Raw genomic sequence first — 17,614 nt, 5'->3', positions numbered from 1 at the left:
AAACCCGGATAATGTCGATTAAGATAATCCTCCGTCTCCCAGGTGGCTTCTTCCTCAGTGTGATGAGACCACTGAATTTTATACATTTTTACCACCTTTCGACGAGTACCTCTCTCTTTTTGATCCAGAATTTTGAGTGGATATTCGGTATATGAGAGATCGGGCTCCACTAAAATTTCCTGTTGATCAATGATTTCCGTAGGAACTCGAACACATTTCTTGAGTTGGGATATGTGGAAAACATTATGGATGGCGGCAAGTCGTGAAGGAAGTCGCAAACGATAAGCCACGGGTCCACATTCTTCAATGATTTCATATGGCCCGACATAGCGAGGTGCGAGCTTACCCTTGACTCCGAAACGTTGAACGCCTCGAGTTGGGGACACTCGTAAATAGACGTGGTTACCAACCATGAACTTCAAAGGATCCCTTCTTTTATCGAAATAACTCTTTTGCCGAGACTGGGCTGCTCGGAGATTAGCTTGTACTATTTTTACTTTCTCCTCAGCCTCGACCACTAATTCGGGTCCAAATATTTGACGTTCCCCAGTCTGAGACCAACTCAAAGGAGTTCGACACCGTCGACCATACAAGGCCTCGAAGGGTGCCATTTTCAGACTGGCCTGATAGCTGTTGTTATAAGAAAACTCCGCCAAGGATAAACATTTGTCCCAGTTCTTGTCATAATGGATGACACATGCTCGAAGCATATCCTCAAGAATTTGATTCACCCTTTCGGTCTGTCCGTCAGTCTGTGGATGGTAAGCCGAGCTTCAAATTAATTTAGTTCCGAGAGCCTCTTGGAGTTGCTCCCAAAATCTTGCCACAAACTGAGGACCACGATCCGATATAATTGTTTTGGGTGTACCATGTAGGCAGACAATCCGATCAATATAGATCTCAGCATATTTCTTGGCTCGATATTCAGTATGCACTGGAATAAAATGAGCAGTCTTTGTGAGCCTATCAACAATGACCCAAATGGAATCATGGTGCTGAGAAGTATTTGGTAAGCCTACGATGAAATCCATGCTGATATCGTCCCATTTCCAAGATGGAATTGGTAGAGGTTGGAGAGTTCCAGCAACTTTCAAGTGACTAGCTTTCACTCTCTGGCAGGTGTCACATTCTGCGACATATTTGGCAATCTCTCTCTTCATGCGAGTCCACCAAAAATTTTGTCTGAGATCTTGATACATCTTGGTGCTACCCAGATGAATAGAGAATTTAGAGAGATGTGCTTCGTCCAGTATTTGTTTCCGCAGCTCAGGATTCTTGGGAACGACTAGGCGATCCTCGAACCACAAAATTCCTTTATGGTCCACTCGGAAACACTTATATTTATTTTCACCTTCTGCTACTTTCTGCTTGATGATACCAACACTTTTGTCCTGTAATTGGGCCATGATGACCTTGTCGTGCAGTGTCGGTTCCACCGAAATATGATTCAAAGAACCTTGAGGAATGATCTCCAATTTCAGCCTTTGCATTTCAGCACACAATGTGTCATTATACGACTCCACTGAAAGGCAATTGCAGTGAACCTTGCGACTGAGCGCATCGGCTACCACATTAGCTTTGCCTGGATGATAATGAACTTCCAGGTCATAATCTTTGATTAATTCCAACCATCTTCGTTGCCTCATATTCAGCTCACTTTGAGTGAAAATGTATTTGAGACTCTTATGGTCGGTATAAATATTGCAATGAGTGCCCATAAGATAATGTCTCCAAAGCTTGAGAGTATGAATAACTGCGGCTAGCTCAAGATCATGAGTGGGATAATTTAGCTCATGTGGCCGAAGAGCTCGGGAAGCATATGCTATAACCCGATTGTCTTGCATCAGAACACAACCAAGACCAGTACCTGAAGCATCACAATAAACATCGTAGGGTTTATTGTTGTCAGGTTGAGCCAAGACTGGTGCAGTGGTTAGATGTGCTCTCAATGTATGGAATGCTTCATCACACCTCGCTGCTCCATTTAAACTTGACATCCTTCCTTAGTAGTTCTGTCATGGGCTTAGCAATTCTGGAGAAGTCCGGAATAAATCTGCGGTAATACCCTGCCAAGCCGAGAAAACTGCGGATCTGATGAACTGAAGTAGGAGGTTTCCAGTCCATCACTTCTTGTACTTTGCTGGGATCAACGGAAATGCCTTCACTAGATATAGTGTGACCCAGAAATTTGACTGTGTCCAGCCAGAATTCACACTTGGAGAATTTTGCGTATAGCTTATGATCTCTGAGACGTTGAAGAACAATGCGCAGATGTTGCTCATGTTCCGCCTCGTTCTTGGAATAGATCAGAATGTCATCGATAAAAACCACGACAAACTTGTCAAGTTCCGGCATGAATACCGAGTTCATGAGATACATAAAATAAGCCGAAGCATTGGTGAGACCGAAAGACATAACCAAATATTCATAGAGACCATATCGGGTTGAGAAGGCGGTCTTGGGAATATCGCAAGGCCGGATTTTAATTTGATGATACCCCGAACGGAGATCAATCTTGGAGAAGATCTTTGCCCCAGCCAACTGGTCAAACAGTACATCAATGCGGGGAAGTGGATATTTATTTTTGATGGTCACCGCATTGAGAGGCCGGTAATCAACACACAACCTCAGACTATCATCCTTCTTCTTTACGAACAATGCTGGACAGCCCCAAGGTGAAGCACTAGGGCGGATAAAACCCTTGTCCAACAGTTCTTGTAGCTGGATTTTTAGTCCAGCCAATTCTTTAGGCGGCATTCGGTATGGCCTTTTTGAAATAGGTGTTGTACCAGGCTGAAGTTCAATGACAAATTCGATATCCCGGTCTGGCGGCATACCAGGTAAATCTTCCGGAAAAACATCTGCATACTCACGAACTACCGGAATATCTTCGAGGCGAATATCTTTCATGGTATAGGCACAAGAGTTGTGACATTGATGATGTGGTAAATATAGAACCGAATGACCATGAGTTGGAGAATTTATTTCAACGGCCCGGGACGAGATATCTAACATTACCCCATGTCTGTTCATCCAATCCATTCCCAGAATAATGTCCATACCTTCTAGTGGCAACAAAATTAAAGTGGTAGGAACAGTTTTACTACCCAAACTAAGTGGCGCATTATGAACGATTTGGTTTGATGCGACTCTACCACCCGGGGTAGATATCATGAATGACCCTTTTGTGTGACAGAAACTTAACCCAACCCTTGCTCCAAATTTAGAACTAATGAAGCTATGAGATGCACCAGAATCGAATAAGATAACAGTGGGGTGTTGGTTTATAGAGAATGTACCCGACATGATTGGTGCTCCCTCAGGAAGGTCAGCAAGGTTGGTGAAGTTAAGTCGGCCCTGCCTGACTTGAATGGTTTGCCTCTTGCCCTTGTGCTGATCATTTCTGCGAGAAGCCTGCCCTTGAGATTGTCCCACCTGGGGGCACATCTTGGCAAAGTGATCTGGACTCCCGCATCTGAAACAACGGTTATTATTATCGGGGCGAGCGGCTGGCTGAGCATTCGGCCTAGGGCCGTTCTGCTGCTGCTGAGGTGCAAATCGAGCTTGCTGAGGAAACCCGAATCGAGCCTGCTGCTGCTGTTGAGGAGGCCGAATAATCCAACGCCCTGGCTGAGGGGCCTTCTGAGAGGGTGCGGGTGGGTTATTCTACACAATACGATACCTCGGTGCAGAGGCACTTGAGGGTCCAGCAGGTGCCTTGCGCTTCTTTTCAGCGCGATGCGCAGAAATCAGATCCTCCTGAGATATAGCCATATTCACCAATTCATTGAATGAGTCTGCTCAGACAAGATTTAGCCTCTCCTGTAACTTGGTACTAAGGCCTCGACGGAAGCGTTCACGCTTCTTAGCGTCGGTATCCGCGTGATGTCCAGCATACTGACACAGTTGATGGAATACTTGGGCATATTGCACCACAGTACGAGTGCCCTGAGTTAAGGCCAAGAACTCGTTGAGCTTACGGTCAAGAAGTCCAGCTGGAATATGATGATCTCGAAAAGCCAATTTGAACTCATTCCAGTTTACCACATGATCAGCCGGTAGCATCCCGTGGTAGTGATCCCACCACATACGAGCTGATCCGTGAAGCTGCTGCGCGGCATAGCGAGTCTTGTTCGCTTCGGAACAAGGAGTAGTCAATAGAGAAAACTTGGACTCGATCGTGCGAATCCAAGCGTCCGTGTCCAGAGGCTCATCCGCTTTATTGAACAGCGGAGGCTGAGTACTGAGGAAATCTTGGTAGCTCGCTTCCTGCGCGTGATGAGCATGATGCCCACCCCGCGGTTGTTGCTGAGCTTGAACCAGCTGCCGCAAAATCTCCGTCTGGGCGGCAAGAACCTCAGCAATACCCACTGGTGGAGGAGGTGGAGGTGGATCGCCATTCCCCCCGGCTCCAAAACCACTAGGGGTGCCTCGAGTCGATCCCACCATCTGAAATGTGAGTACTTTCGCATTAGATTCATCATTATTATCATCTCGAATGGGAATTTCAACTCAAGATGACATGTAAATATTCAGAATTGCTTAAATCACGTCGTGCAGAACAGCAGTGATACAAAAATGCTCATAACTGGAATTCCGTACATGATATAAACTTGAAATTTTTACAGGAGATAGATAATTTCATGAGCTACAACTTTGGTAGTCATCACAAAGTCAGATTTCCAGAGTAGATTAGTCGAAAAATTCATTTACTCCTCCTCTGGTTTTTCTGTTTCACAGAAAACAGAGCTTCTGTAATTGGCGATTATCTCCCGTGTTACTGATCCATTTGGGCTGAAATTTTGCGAGTATTTCCACGATGAAAATTGGAACAACTTCGGTATTCAACTCAGGAGTTAAATCCGAAAGGAAAAGAGGATAAAAATTCGAACTAGCCGCTGCTTTCAGCTTTTCACAGATCACTGATAATTAACACTAGTAGCATTAGGGATTCATTACATCCATCATCCTCTCATTTCTACTTGGTTACTCCTAACATCAGTACTAAGGGGGTTACTCAACTCTAAGTTAGCCTAGTAGCCATGATCCAAAAGTAGGCCACACTAAGAGGAGTCTACAAAAGCTAGACAACCGCGCCTCGGTCTACATGTTGACCGATGCCTCACTCGCCGCGGGAGTGTGAACCTCAACCGGCGCGGGCTGCGGCGCCTGGTCCTCGGAGTCCATCTCTGAAACGCCCTCTATCTCCTGGGGCTCGTCCTCCTCGTCCACCTGCATCTCGTCGGGAGGTGCGTGAAGGGCATCCTGCGTGTGCTGTATCGCGTGGAGCTGCCCCTGGGCCTCGTCCATCTCAAGCTGCAGGTCGTGAAACTGGTCCTCCAGGAAGTTGATCGTAGCGTCACGATCCAACACAGTGTCCTGAAGCTCGTGAACCTGGCCGTGGAGCTGGGCGATAAGAGTAGCCCTGCTCTCGAGCTCGGTACTAGCCTCCTGAAGCTGCCCATCTCTCAGCTGGACCGCCAGGTGCAGGGCCTGAGCGTGGTCCACCAACTGAGCGACGGCGTAACCCTGGTAAGTGTGAAGTCTGTAGAGACCGTCCAAGCACCTCGCTGTCGTCCAAAGGGCCCCGACCGGGTCAAGGGTAGCGACCACGTCCACGTGTGCCATCCGGTCGAGCCAAAGCGGGCCTGCCGGGTCAGGTGCAGGGAACAACCCGAACGCGGTCAGAACCACCTCCAGAGGGCGCAAAGAGCAAAAGGTGGTCACCGCCCTCATGGCGGTAAGCTCCCAGGTGTCCAGCAGGTAGTGACCGACCATCTGAGTCACGATCGGCTCCCACCCGTTGAGCGGGTGCTGCGGGATCACCATCGTCACACTGCAGCGACGAACTCCGTCCTCCACAAACTCGTGGCCATCGTAAACCGGTGGCTGGAGGTAACCGGCTGCACTCAAAAGCTCCCAAAGACGGCGGGGAAACCCGTCCCAGTGCAGGCAAGCGGAGTGCACGTGCCCCTGCGCGTCAACGACCAGCAGCTCTTCCATCTGTCCCAACAAAAGACCGATGGATCAGCTGATGGTAACAAGAACTACTAACTCTGGAACAGTGAAAGAAATGGCCAAAACTGTAGATAACTTGCGTCAAAAATTCTCAAAAAATTACACAAGATCCCTCTGATATTAAGGAACAATTCATCTAGTCATCACTAAGCTCAATTCGGATTCCATGGGGGTGATATGCTCAGGTATTCAGAGTGATGTCAACCAGGAAAACTGAGTGTCCAGAGAGGGTGTATTTTGACTATAACTCTCAACCCAGACGTCAAAAAATTTTCAAATTTTTATGGTAAGCTCATCACTTAGTTGTCTACAACTTTCATGTTGAACGATTTTTAGTTTGAACAACTTATAAAGGTCGAAAAATTTCAGTTGTATAGACTGTTCAGAGTTAACAGTTTTACACAGGGTTGATCCAAAAATACAAATACCATGCTAGAAGGCTTCAAAAATTTTCAATTTTTTACAGAAGTTGGATAACTTAGGAAACACCATTTAGTCTTACTACCCCAAGTCAATTTGAGTAACTTAACAGAAGGTTAAAATTCGTGGAAACCAGGTTGCAGACTTTCTGGATACTCCTTAGGATGGTGTTTTAGCTGATTTGCTTGCGATTTCCCCAGAGATTTATTTGCTAATCTTTTTGAGAATGAATGCAGAACCTATACGTCCTCACCAAGGAAAAATTGCCAAGTCACCTTGGTCTTACGCAATGACTTTGGTGGCATACATATTACGTCTCTCACTATATAGCTACTCGATATAGCTAGATAGCCTATAATTCGATTTCGAGTTAGCGTACCTGCTGAAGATTGACAGTATACAAAATGAACCTTTCGTGCCAGCACTCACGAAAGCGTCCCCATACATTACCGATCACTATAGAATCGGCATCCATACCATTACCGCCGTATGGACAACGTTAAGCATACGTTATCGAAACAACGTATTGACTGAGTACCGTCTTTGACGGGGAATTGAATTCCAATTTTGAACCATTACTCCCCATATACCCAACCGAAGTTGGTATATGGGCAGCAGCTCAAGTAGGCCACTGCTTGAGCTCTAGCGTTCGGCTCGCATCACCGACGGGAAGGTCAGACTCCCTCAGCTGACTGAGTAAGCATACCTTCGTGGCGACGACGTAGTTGCAGAATTTAAATTACAGAATTTAAATACTGAAAGGTAATGTGCTGGAAGTTAGCCATACAAAATAAGCCATCTGATTATACCCATAAGATTCCCTAGGGCTTTACGTCCTAGACTTGTCCTTGGAGATCCTAAACTCTTTCAAAAACTTTAGTAGCTTTGAAGTCGAGTTTTAAGTTGTTGTTGTGAAAACCGAGGTTGCCATCCCTGGTAGGCTGTCTGCGAGCTCTGATGCCAGCTGTGGCGGAACCACCCAAAACTACTGGGCCCGGGTGCACTGATCTTTGTTGCTAAGCAACTCTGACCCAATGTGGCACTCACCGGTAGTTCCTCGAGTGAAGCCTCGATAAAAGCCACGCTATTCCAGGATCAGCAGACAACACTCACACGAATGTGAGCCCAGAGATTACAACACAAACCATTTCATACATCTCAGAGTGATTGCAGCGGAAAGAAAATTTATTACAAACCAAGTTCAGAGTAACAAAGTACCACGGAGTTCCAACTACTCAATTATTTAAGTCTCATGTTCAACGGAAGCAGCAAAGATAACTAGCGAGATAACGTGACGCATCGGTAAAGCCCGTACGAATGCGTCACTCAGCGGGAGGGTGATTAGCACCAGCTGAAGGGCCATCCCACTCAACAGACCAACCCGGAGGCAGAGTACAAGGCCAAGTAAGACTCGCAAACAGATCTTCAAAGTTAGTACCTGAAAAACAGTGCCACAAGCAAGGCTGATTATACTAATACTCAGCAAGACTGACCCGTCTCTGGATGTACATAGTCCGATAACTAGACATGCAAGGCTTTTTGGTTGGTAGGGTTTGTTGGCCAAAAATGCCGCTAAGTGTTGATCCTTACTTTCAGGTTTCACTTAGCCAGATTCTAGTGGAATTAACCATTCTAAATTTGCAACTAACTCTACTCAAACATTGTAGAGCAACCATTTAATCAACCAGCAGTATTATCATCATCATATTCCACTTGTTACTCTATGTGACCGAAATCATTAAGCAATCTCATGCCGTGAGAGGCGGACGATTCCGAATCGAATTTCAACCTGGCCAGGGGAACCTAGACCACACGCATGGGGATCGACTTCGCTCCCGCCCACGCTACTTTTCCCCTTTCTTTCCAGTCCGTGGATCCGGAACACCCTCCCCGACTACAGAGTCCGACCACTCTGCACCCGTACGTCGCGACAAAAATATAAATCCTACTTCTACCAGGAGGGTGCGAGATCGTTCCACTCGCCGGTCCAATCAGGTACTTCAGCTTACCGATTACCATATTTCTCGGTATGTGGCTAGTACTTTCAAACGCTTAACGAAATGAGCCACACACCGCGACCTTAGCCATTTTTGACTACACCAGCGGGGTATCACAACTACACAACCCCGCACGTTGTCCTTACATTTCAACAGGAATTAAAGTCAGTACAATTCCTATTTGCTCGCGAGAGGCAGGAAACCACTCGACTTCTACCGTACATATTTAGCATGGAAACTAGTCGGTACAAAGATCCGGTATCAAACATAGGTTCCTATGGATCATGCATCTAAGGTTTTCGATCAACGCCTAGAAAACTTAATGCAGAAAACCAACTATTATCATACATAAATAAATAGATAGCAGAAAGATAAATAAATGCAAGATTAAGAGTTATTCATGGATAACAATTTCTTTCCTTCACGATAAAGTTGTAGTCCAACAAAAGTTACTTAAGTGATGATTTCAACAGTTTATTTCATGGGCAGTCATTTATAGAGTAGTAAACCTAACTACGTTTCTTCATGAATGAGTGGGGGGTTTTAGTTTCCATTTTTCAATTTCAACATATAGCATGCTTCCCTTATTTCTTATCAACACAACTACTAAAGAGCTAGTGATGAAACACTAAAGTAACCCAGATTCAAAAATAAGTACTTATGGTATAGATTTCAGCATTTAACCATAAAGCAAAAACTATAACTATTCATGTAAGTAGATCACTCTAGTTACTTCATCTTTTTGTACAGAACATTTAATATGGGTTCTGGTGCTACAATTTTTACGAGAGCAACTTCATAGCATCTACTCAGCACTGAAATTTTTCCAGATTTTATTCACTTATGTAACTGAGGTAATAAAAAGAACAAAAACAGCAAGCTTGTAACTAAGATTAATTCTACAGAGAGTTTTACTAGGGGTATGGCTCTCAAATTTTTACCAGAGACTAGCCATGAGTTAAAAATACTCCAGAAATTTTTTCAAGATTTAACTCACTATGATAAATTAGTTATTCCGTGAACTTAGCATGAGTTTGCATAAATTTCTCAAGGTGCATTTAACCAGTATTGCTTATGAACTTTTTATTACAGGTACAGCATACTCTAGACAAGATCGTGCCCAAAAATAATGATCAGAAACATTGTAGATTACTCAGAACAAAAATAGTAAATCTAGCCCTAAGATGTTAAGCATGATTATTCAACAAAGCAAAACTCCGTAACTGCAGCTCAAAATTTTTAGACAGGAACATAGAGCTAGAATGAGACTCCGGAAATAAATATAGATTTTTCTGAGCATAAGAACTATATATGAGGAATTAAGTTTATTAAACCAGCATAAATCATGGTATATAGCACATGAACTCTAATAAATTTGAAATTTATAGATTTGCAGGGATTCAGTGGCGCAAGTCTGTAGTAAAATTTTCAGAGCAAGTTCATGTGTATATTTTCCTGAATTAAATCAAAAAAGCTAACAACAGATTAGAGAATCTTGATTGTTCTAACATGATAACTATTTTGGGTTGGTGTCATCTTTTTACTGTGATCTTAGCATTCCATTAGTGATAACATATCCAAAAAACATGGTCATTTGATGGGTAGAACTTCATGAACATGCATAAGGTGGTTTTCTTATTCTTTTCCCTAGATTAAATTCGGTTGAGTTTCTGCAAATGTGAATGTTACAAAATTTGTAGATCTTGTTACAAGGAATCCAGATCAGTTGATTTTGAATTTTTCCGATTTTTCTGTGATTTGTTTCACATTTTAGGATTTCACTGGTATACACTGAAAAACTTGCAGAAACACCCTTAAACGAAAAAAACAAATTACAACCGGGTCCTTCGCCGGCCTTCTCCGCCGTGGCATCTTGCCGGTGGTGTTCTGCAGTGCAGGGCTTACCGGGGCTGCCACGGGGAGGCGCGTGGGAGAGAAAGGATCGAGGAACACCTACCCTGGTCGACGTTCGAGGGTTTGGTGCACGGGTTTGAGCTCGTCGGCGTTGATGGCGGGTCGGTTGTTCGGTTCGCCGGCGCTGGAGGTGAAGGAGGGCTCGGGGTAGGGGAACAAGGTGCGCACGAGCACCGCGTGAGCTCGTGGATGCTTCTGGGGTAGCTGTCGGGCTCGGTCTCCTTCGGAGCTGGCCGGTCCGCGGTGAGCCCGAGCTCGCCGGCGGCGGCGCAAGAGGGGAACGGCGTCGGGAGGGGGTTTGGGATCGATTCCGCGTGCATGGAGCGTAACTAGGAGGTGGAGAAGCTTCTGCGGTGGTCGGAGGGGGTAATGTGGGGCTGGGCTAGCCGGCCCGCGCGAGCTGGATCTCGGCGGCCATGGCGGAGCGGCGGGAGGAGGAAGAAGGGGGAGAAGGGGCGCGACGGTGGAGCTCTGGGGGTCTTTATAGGCCATAGAGCTCCTAGGCGAGGGGTGCAGCGACTGGGGGAGGTCGATTTGGGTCAGGGGCGCACGACGGCGAGTGGGCGGAGCGGCAGCGGCGCGGCGCATGGCGGAGGGTGTCGTGGCGGCACGGGGAGCGGCCTGGGACGCGTGTGCGCGCGAGGAGATGCCAAGGGGCGGGCCAGGTGGCGCTGAGAGACTCCCTGGGTCCATTTGGCCGCGGGCGCGCGGTGGACGAAGTCCACCGGCGGCGTACGGCGGGCGGCGGGCGAAACAGAGCCAGCCGGGAGAGAGAGATGGAGATGGGGGCTCTTTTACGATTTCTGAAATTTCCAGGGACCTCTCGGTAAACTAAAATTATCTCCTAATTGGAGGGCTCAAATGGAAAAGTGTTGAATACCACTTTTGCATAACTTTTCAAGATCTACAACTTTTGTGTTATGCAAATTTTCATTTGAAACTCACATTTTGAACTATTGGTACATTTGCATATTTGCAAAAAAGGACTTTAGTTTTATTCAGTTTTTGAATTGATTTTGGCTGAAGTTCAATTGAGCACATGTCAATTGAAACACCTCCCATGAGCCAACTAAAACTTTGTGCATATTTTTTAATTAACTTTTGAATAGCTTTTCACCCCTTTTTCTTTCTCCTTTCATTTCTTATGCAATAACTGGTCTTTTATTTGAACCCTTCTCTTGAATTATTTTCCCAAATTTTCTTTTAAGTTTAACTAAGGTGTATTGATTGGATTTAAAAGTATTGACACCTGAGGTGTCACAGTTCGTTATAGAAAATGGCATAATTGCCCAGTATTCTACACCGGGCGAGCCTCAGCAGAACGGAGTAGCAGAAAGAAGAAACCGTACCCTCATGGATATGGTCAGAAGTATGATGAGCTACTCCACACTACCAATTAATTTGTGGATGGAGGCGTTAAAAACCGCTATCTATATTCTTAATCGTGTGCTAAGTAAGTCGGTGTTGAAAACACCGTATGAATTATGGACAGGAAGAGAACCCTCGCTTAATCACTTTCATGTGTGGGGCTGTCCAGCTGAGGCTAAGGTATTTAATCCAAACATTGGGAAACTAGATCCCAAGACAGTCAGTTGCCATTTTATTGGCTATACAGAAAAGTCTAAGGGATATCGCTTCTACTATCCCGACAGACACATGAAGTTTATAGAAACAAGACATGCTGCCTTCTTAGAAAATCAGATGATCAGGGGGAGCATGGTAGCCAGAAAAATTGATCTTGAAGAGAAGCAGGTATTTGTTCCCACTCCGATGACTCAAGAGCCTTATTTCTCGTTGCCTGTGGTTGCGGCAGCGATAGAGCAGGAAACTGCAGAGCCGACGCCTGTTGTTAGTTCTCCTGATGTGGCAACAAATGTAAATGAGGACCCTGTTCTTCAAGATCAAATAGAACCCGTTGCCATAGATGAAAAGGAGCAAAAATAGCCTCATGTGCAAGAAATATCAGTTGCAGTGGCCTCGAGTAGGCCACAAAGAATTAGAAAACCAGCTATTTCTGATGACTATTAAGTCTATAATAGCGAAGAAATTCAAATGGAGGATGATCCCACCTCTTTTGAAGAAGCCATGAGAAGCGTGAATTCATCCAAATGGACTACAACCATGGAAGATGAAATGAAATCTATGAGTGCCAATAAAGTTTGGGACTTAGAAGAAATTCCTAAAGGAGCCAAAACAGTAGGCTGCAAATGGGTCTACAAGACAAAATGTGACTCCAAAGGGAACGTAGAAAGATTTAAACCACAATTTGTGGCGAAAGGCTTTACGCAAGGAGAAGGGATAGATCATAATGAGACATTTTTCCCGGTCTCATGTAAAGATTCTTTTAGAACAATCATGGCCTTAGTGGCACATCATGATCTAGAATTACATTAGATGGATGTGAAGACGGCATTCCTGAATGGGGATTTATATGAAAATATCCACATGACACAACCGAAAGGTTTTGTCATGGAAGGCAAAGAAAACTTAGGATGCCGCCTAAAGAAATCGATTTATGGCTTGATGCAAGCCTCAAGGCAGTGGTATTTGAAATTTGATGAAACAATAAGAAAGTTTGGATTTGAAGAAAATAAAGAGAACAATTGTATTTATGCAAAGTTAAAGAATGAGAAATTCATTTTCCTCGTCCTGTATGTGGATGACATTCTGCTAGTTAGCAGTGATGTCGATCTACTACAAGAGACAAAGAAATTCTTGTCCTCGAAGTTTGATATGAAAGATCTCGGTGAAGCTTCATTCGTTTTAGGAATTGAGATTCATCGAGACAGAAGAAATGGGGTGTTGGCATTATCATAGAAAGCATACCTAGAAAAGATATTAAAGAAATATAGTATGCATAAGAGTAAACCCACACCTGCTCCAATAGTCAAGGGCGACAGTTTCGGAAAACATCAGTATCCCAAGAACAAGTACGAGCTCAAACAAATGAAGACAGCACCTTATGCTTCAGTTGTCGGAATCTTATCGTATGCGCAAGTGTGCACACGCCCTGACTTGAGTTTTGTTACCGGGATACTTGGCAGATACCAGAGTGATCCAGGCATAGAGCACTGAAAAATGGTAAAGAAAGCTTTACGCTATGTGTAGGGTACAACAGGCCTCATGCTGACATATAGAAAATCAGAATCTTTAGAAATAGAAGGATATTCAGAATCAGACTTTGCAGGAGATGCGGATGATAGAAAATCCACGTCCTATCTTCACTCTTGCAAAAGGGAGCGATATCGTGGAAAAGCTCCAAGCAGTCAGTCACAGCATCATCCATGATGTATGCTGAATTCGTAGCATGTTATGAGGCCTCAGGGCAGATCACATGGCTTAAGAAATTAGTACCCGAATAGAAAGTGGTCGACAGCGTAGAAAAACCACTGAAATTATAATGCGGCAACGAGTCAGCAGTATTTTGTGCTCATAACAACAAGTTGTGTGGTGCTGCCAAACACATCGACATTAAGTTTTATGTTGTTATGGAGCAGGTCCAGGATCAAACGATTTGTCTAGAACATGTCAGAACAAGCAAGATGTTAGCGGATCCACTTACAAAAGGCCTACCACCCAAAGTGTTCAGAGAACACTTAGCCGGCATGGGTTTAAGGGAAAACCTATAATTCCTGGACAAAAAAGGCCCAAGAATAAGACTCTATTTCAGACAAAAAGGGCCCAAGAATATGATGGTAATAACTTTCATGACGAGGCGCGCCCTATACACTGATCTGCAATGAGATGGACCAACTCAGATACAGAACAAGAATAAGAACAATGAGAGATCAAGAGAGAGAATGTTGGAGTTGATCTCCAGGGCCCAATCCAAAGATCGGGCCGTGCCTCTTGATCACACCCTGATCGGGGGTGTCCAGCCCATGTGGCTGGTGGGCCCCCGTCGCCCGTGCTATAAAGAACGGGAGAGGGGTCGGGGCACATACACCCAAGATGACCGCCACTTCCCTCTCCCACGTCCCGATTCGATCTGGGGAAGCGCGTGGCCGACGGGAAGCTCTGCCACTGCCACCACGACGTCCTCTGCTTGACAGGAAGCTCCGCCAGCAGTCTCTCTCCGCCACCACGATGACCGGATCCACCACCGCCGACGGTCTGCGCCTCCTACACCTCTCTCTCCCTCTGTCTTTCTCTCTCTTGTAGATTAGGGATGAACAACTTGTATATATTCTACTCAGAAGTAAAGCCGATACTCGATTTGTATGCCTAGAAGAGATCCTGTGCAGAAACCTTGAGTTTATGAATCTAACAAGCTCTTGGTGCCTGTGACCGACTGGTGGCAGAATTGAGTGATAGCTTTGCTAGGACACCAGCAAAACCAGATGTGTATGCAACCACCAGCCGTCTGTCTGTCGATACAAAATTCAGATAGACTAAGACGAACGTAAAGCAAAACTGAAAAAACTCGAAGTAGTCAAGCTAGTAGGCTTACAGGCTCGATAGCGAGTATTGGTTTCTTGGAACAGATTAACTCGCGTTCAGGTTACCACAGAGACGGAGAGATACTCCATGTGATCAAGCTGGTCGGCTGACAGGCTCGATCGGGAGTATTAGTTCTGACTGAATTGGGAGCAGCAGCTCTGCGAAACTGAATAACAATTCTCATCCCCCAAGTCAAAAAGGCTTTGTGGGGAGACGGGAGAGTTCATGCTTTATGGCCGACCAGAATATGTACCCTACTCATCAGTACTCTTTCCAATAAAAAAAGGGGGCTTACTATGAACGTATTTGATGCGTTGCTCACATAAGCAAATTAAAGCAGCTCTTCTCCTTTCTGATAAAGGTGCGATAATTAAAGCGATATGATTCTTTCCGGTAACTTCATCCACCCACTGCTAAAAAGTACTCGCTCTGTAAAGAGTAAATTTTATGGCCGGTCCCTAAACTATCGGACGATTCTCATCCAGTTCCCCATACTATGAAATTGCATTTTTGGTTCCCTCACAGGTCCCCATACTATGAAATTCCATTTTTGGACAAATGGATGCGGAGAAAACTGCACCGGTTAAACCGATGAGGGGGCTAGCTCCCATCAAATAAAGGGAGAATTTTGGCTCTCCCACTATGTTAGTTGTACTGGGATAAGGTTATCAGGGAACTGTAAAAAGCATCTCTCCCAATAATCTAAGAAAGTGGTATTGGAACATCCCAATACAATTTTATTGGGAGATGTTTATTGGAGAACTGCTGGAGATGCTTAACAAATTTCCCTTGCAAAAAAACAGCCAACAAGCACATGGGTGGTTGTTTTTTATTCCTGACTGTAAAACGCACAATTATCATCATCCTGAAGGTTATGCCGTCTTCTTCTTGCTGCCGTCCAGCAGGGATCATGTAGCACCAACCAGCAAAAAAATGTGCATTTGCCAGGAGCACATATTTTCCGAAGAATTTTTGCTCCTGGGATCGAAGCCTGCCCAGTGAACGAAGCTCTGTATGCTGAAGAAGTAGAACATGATTTTTCACTCGTCCATTTCCAAACCAGCCGGTCAGGAACACCGGGACGAAGCACTACCGTCCTAGTCAGCTCTCAAATTAGTAGGTAGCAGGAAATGCACAGTAAGGGCTCCGGAAATATTACATACCCAACGATCAACTTTCTTCGGACTCACTCAAAGTTTTTTTTGCGGGACAATTCTTGCATTGGTTCGGACTCGCCAAAACCAGAACATTTGGTTTAGAAACCGTCCTTTCGGCATAAGGAAACCGGATCCTACCATATGAAATTGGACTTCAGGTTTTGAACATGCGAGGACCTTCTGATCACTGTAATTTTTGCATTGGAACTCCAAGTTGGTGGTGCACGGAAGCACCTACCTGTTCGGCATGCCAACCAGAACACGAATTATCCCTTTCTTCCAGTAGGGAGCTAGAAACCTTTTATTCTTTTCATGGCCACCAATACCATTAATTAATGCTAGTTAGCCACATTGCATCCATCTGCCCGACATAAGATCGATGTCCTCTCTGCTTTGCGTGCCGAGGGTTGTGACTGTGAGGAGCCTTGTGTCTGCGGCCTCTAGCTACTAGCAGAGCATAGGGAGTATTGCACTAGCCTTGTGTCTGCCTGAACACATCGAAATAAGCCCGCATTCACAATCACTTCAAGCAGCCATGTATATGGCTCCTCGAGGAATGTGGAGTATCAGGATTACATATTAGAGGACAGCGGACCCTCTTTCCACGCGGGGGAAGTGCTGAACTCTCAGAGAATGCTTGAACACGGTGCAATTGTTCTTTCGGCATCTGGGATGCCATCAGTCGGAGGGTCGTTTGTTTGTTCGTCGTCCCATTTGATGTTGGTTGAAATGAGGATATGGACCCTATGGGAAGCAAATACACTAGACGAACAATTGGGGTCGGTTGTTTTTTTCTTCCTAGTGGAATCATTCGGGTGGGAGTACCTGGGAGGTTCTTATCAAAATTACATGCTTGTTCCACATGAACACAACCTCTACACAACTTTGACCATTACATTTTATAGGTATATTAAGAAAAGATAATAAAAGTCTAAAATGGTCAGAACTACTTTTGATGTCAGGCTACTAATAGAACTACTTTTGTCCAAATATTTGATATGTATATATGTTAGCTTGTATCTGAATTGAAAAGAGATATTCAAAACCAAGTCTATTTGTTTGCTGTCATAGTGCCATATATAACCAAAATCAAGAGGGAGACAGAAAAGAACATATACGATAAAATAAGAACGGCCTTGGCATTTGGCAACAAAAGCGATCAACCTACAAACAAGAATAAAATGTAGCAGATATCTCTTCACACAGCAATGTATCTTTAAAAGAAAATTTGCAATTCAAAATTTTATATTGATTTAGAAGTTCTAATTATACTTTTTATTGATTTAATAATGGTTGCATGAAGCAGTAGAATGTAGAACGGATAGTTGGTTGAAGAATTTAATTCATTGTTTACGGACCATGGACAATTCTAACAAATTCTAACTGCAAGACTACATCGAAGTGCATGTTAAAAGGGCCCCTTCTTTGCAGACAATTTAGAAGGACCTCGGTCTATATCCAGAGTTGAAGGGGTATGAGCAGAGCAGCTAAACCATAATATACTTCTCTATTTGCTTTAAGTGTGATACCCAAGGGGGAAATAGTTCTGTTACATGTGTGTGTGCCTGGACATCCAAATAGAGGAAATTGGTGCATTCACTGTTGTTACAACAATCACTCATATGGCTAATATATGTCATATAGGCATTTGAGGTATCAGGATTATAC

At 44.5% G+C, this 17,614-nt stretch overlaps 1 protein-coding gene across 32 annotated transcripts in view; it reads right to left on the bottom strand.

Moving 5' to 3' along the window:
- Window positions 1–17,614, bottom strand: part of LOC120655415 (putative disease resistance protein RGA4) — a 126,698-nt gene that overhangs the window by 51,263 nt on the left and 57,821 nt on the right. The window contains exons 1-2 of one of the 32 annotated variants that reach the window (XM_039933246.1): window positions 14,800–14,855; window positions 6,977–6,979 (exon numbers count right to left, since the gene is read on the bottom strand). The exons of the other annotated variants lie outside the window; for them this stretch is intronic. The gene's annotated coding sequence lies outside the window, so the exon portion shown is untranslated. Of the gene's footprint in view, window positions 1–6,976; window positions 6,980–14,799; window positions 14,856–17,614 lie in introns of those variants that run through there. 32 annotated transcript variants of the gene reach the window in all.

The sequence above is a fragment of the Panicum virgatum genome, chromosome 1N (genome assembly GCF_016808335.1).
Source record: "Panicum virgatum strain AP13 chromosome 1N, P.virgatum_v5, whole genome shotgun sequence".
Lineage (NCBI taxonomy): Eukaryota > Viridiplantae > Streptophyta > Magnoliopsida > Poales > Poaceae > Panicum > Panicum virgatum.
Note: the sequence above shows the minus strand (reverse complement) of the source record. Positions and strands in the feature narration are given on the sequence as shown.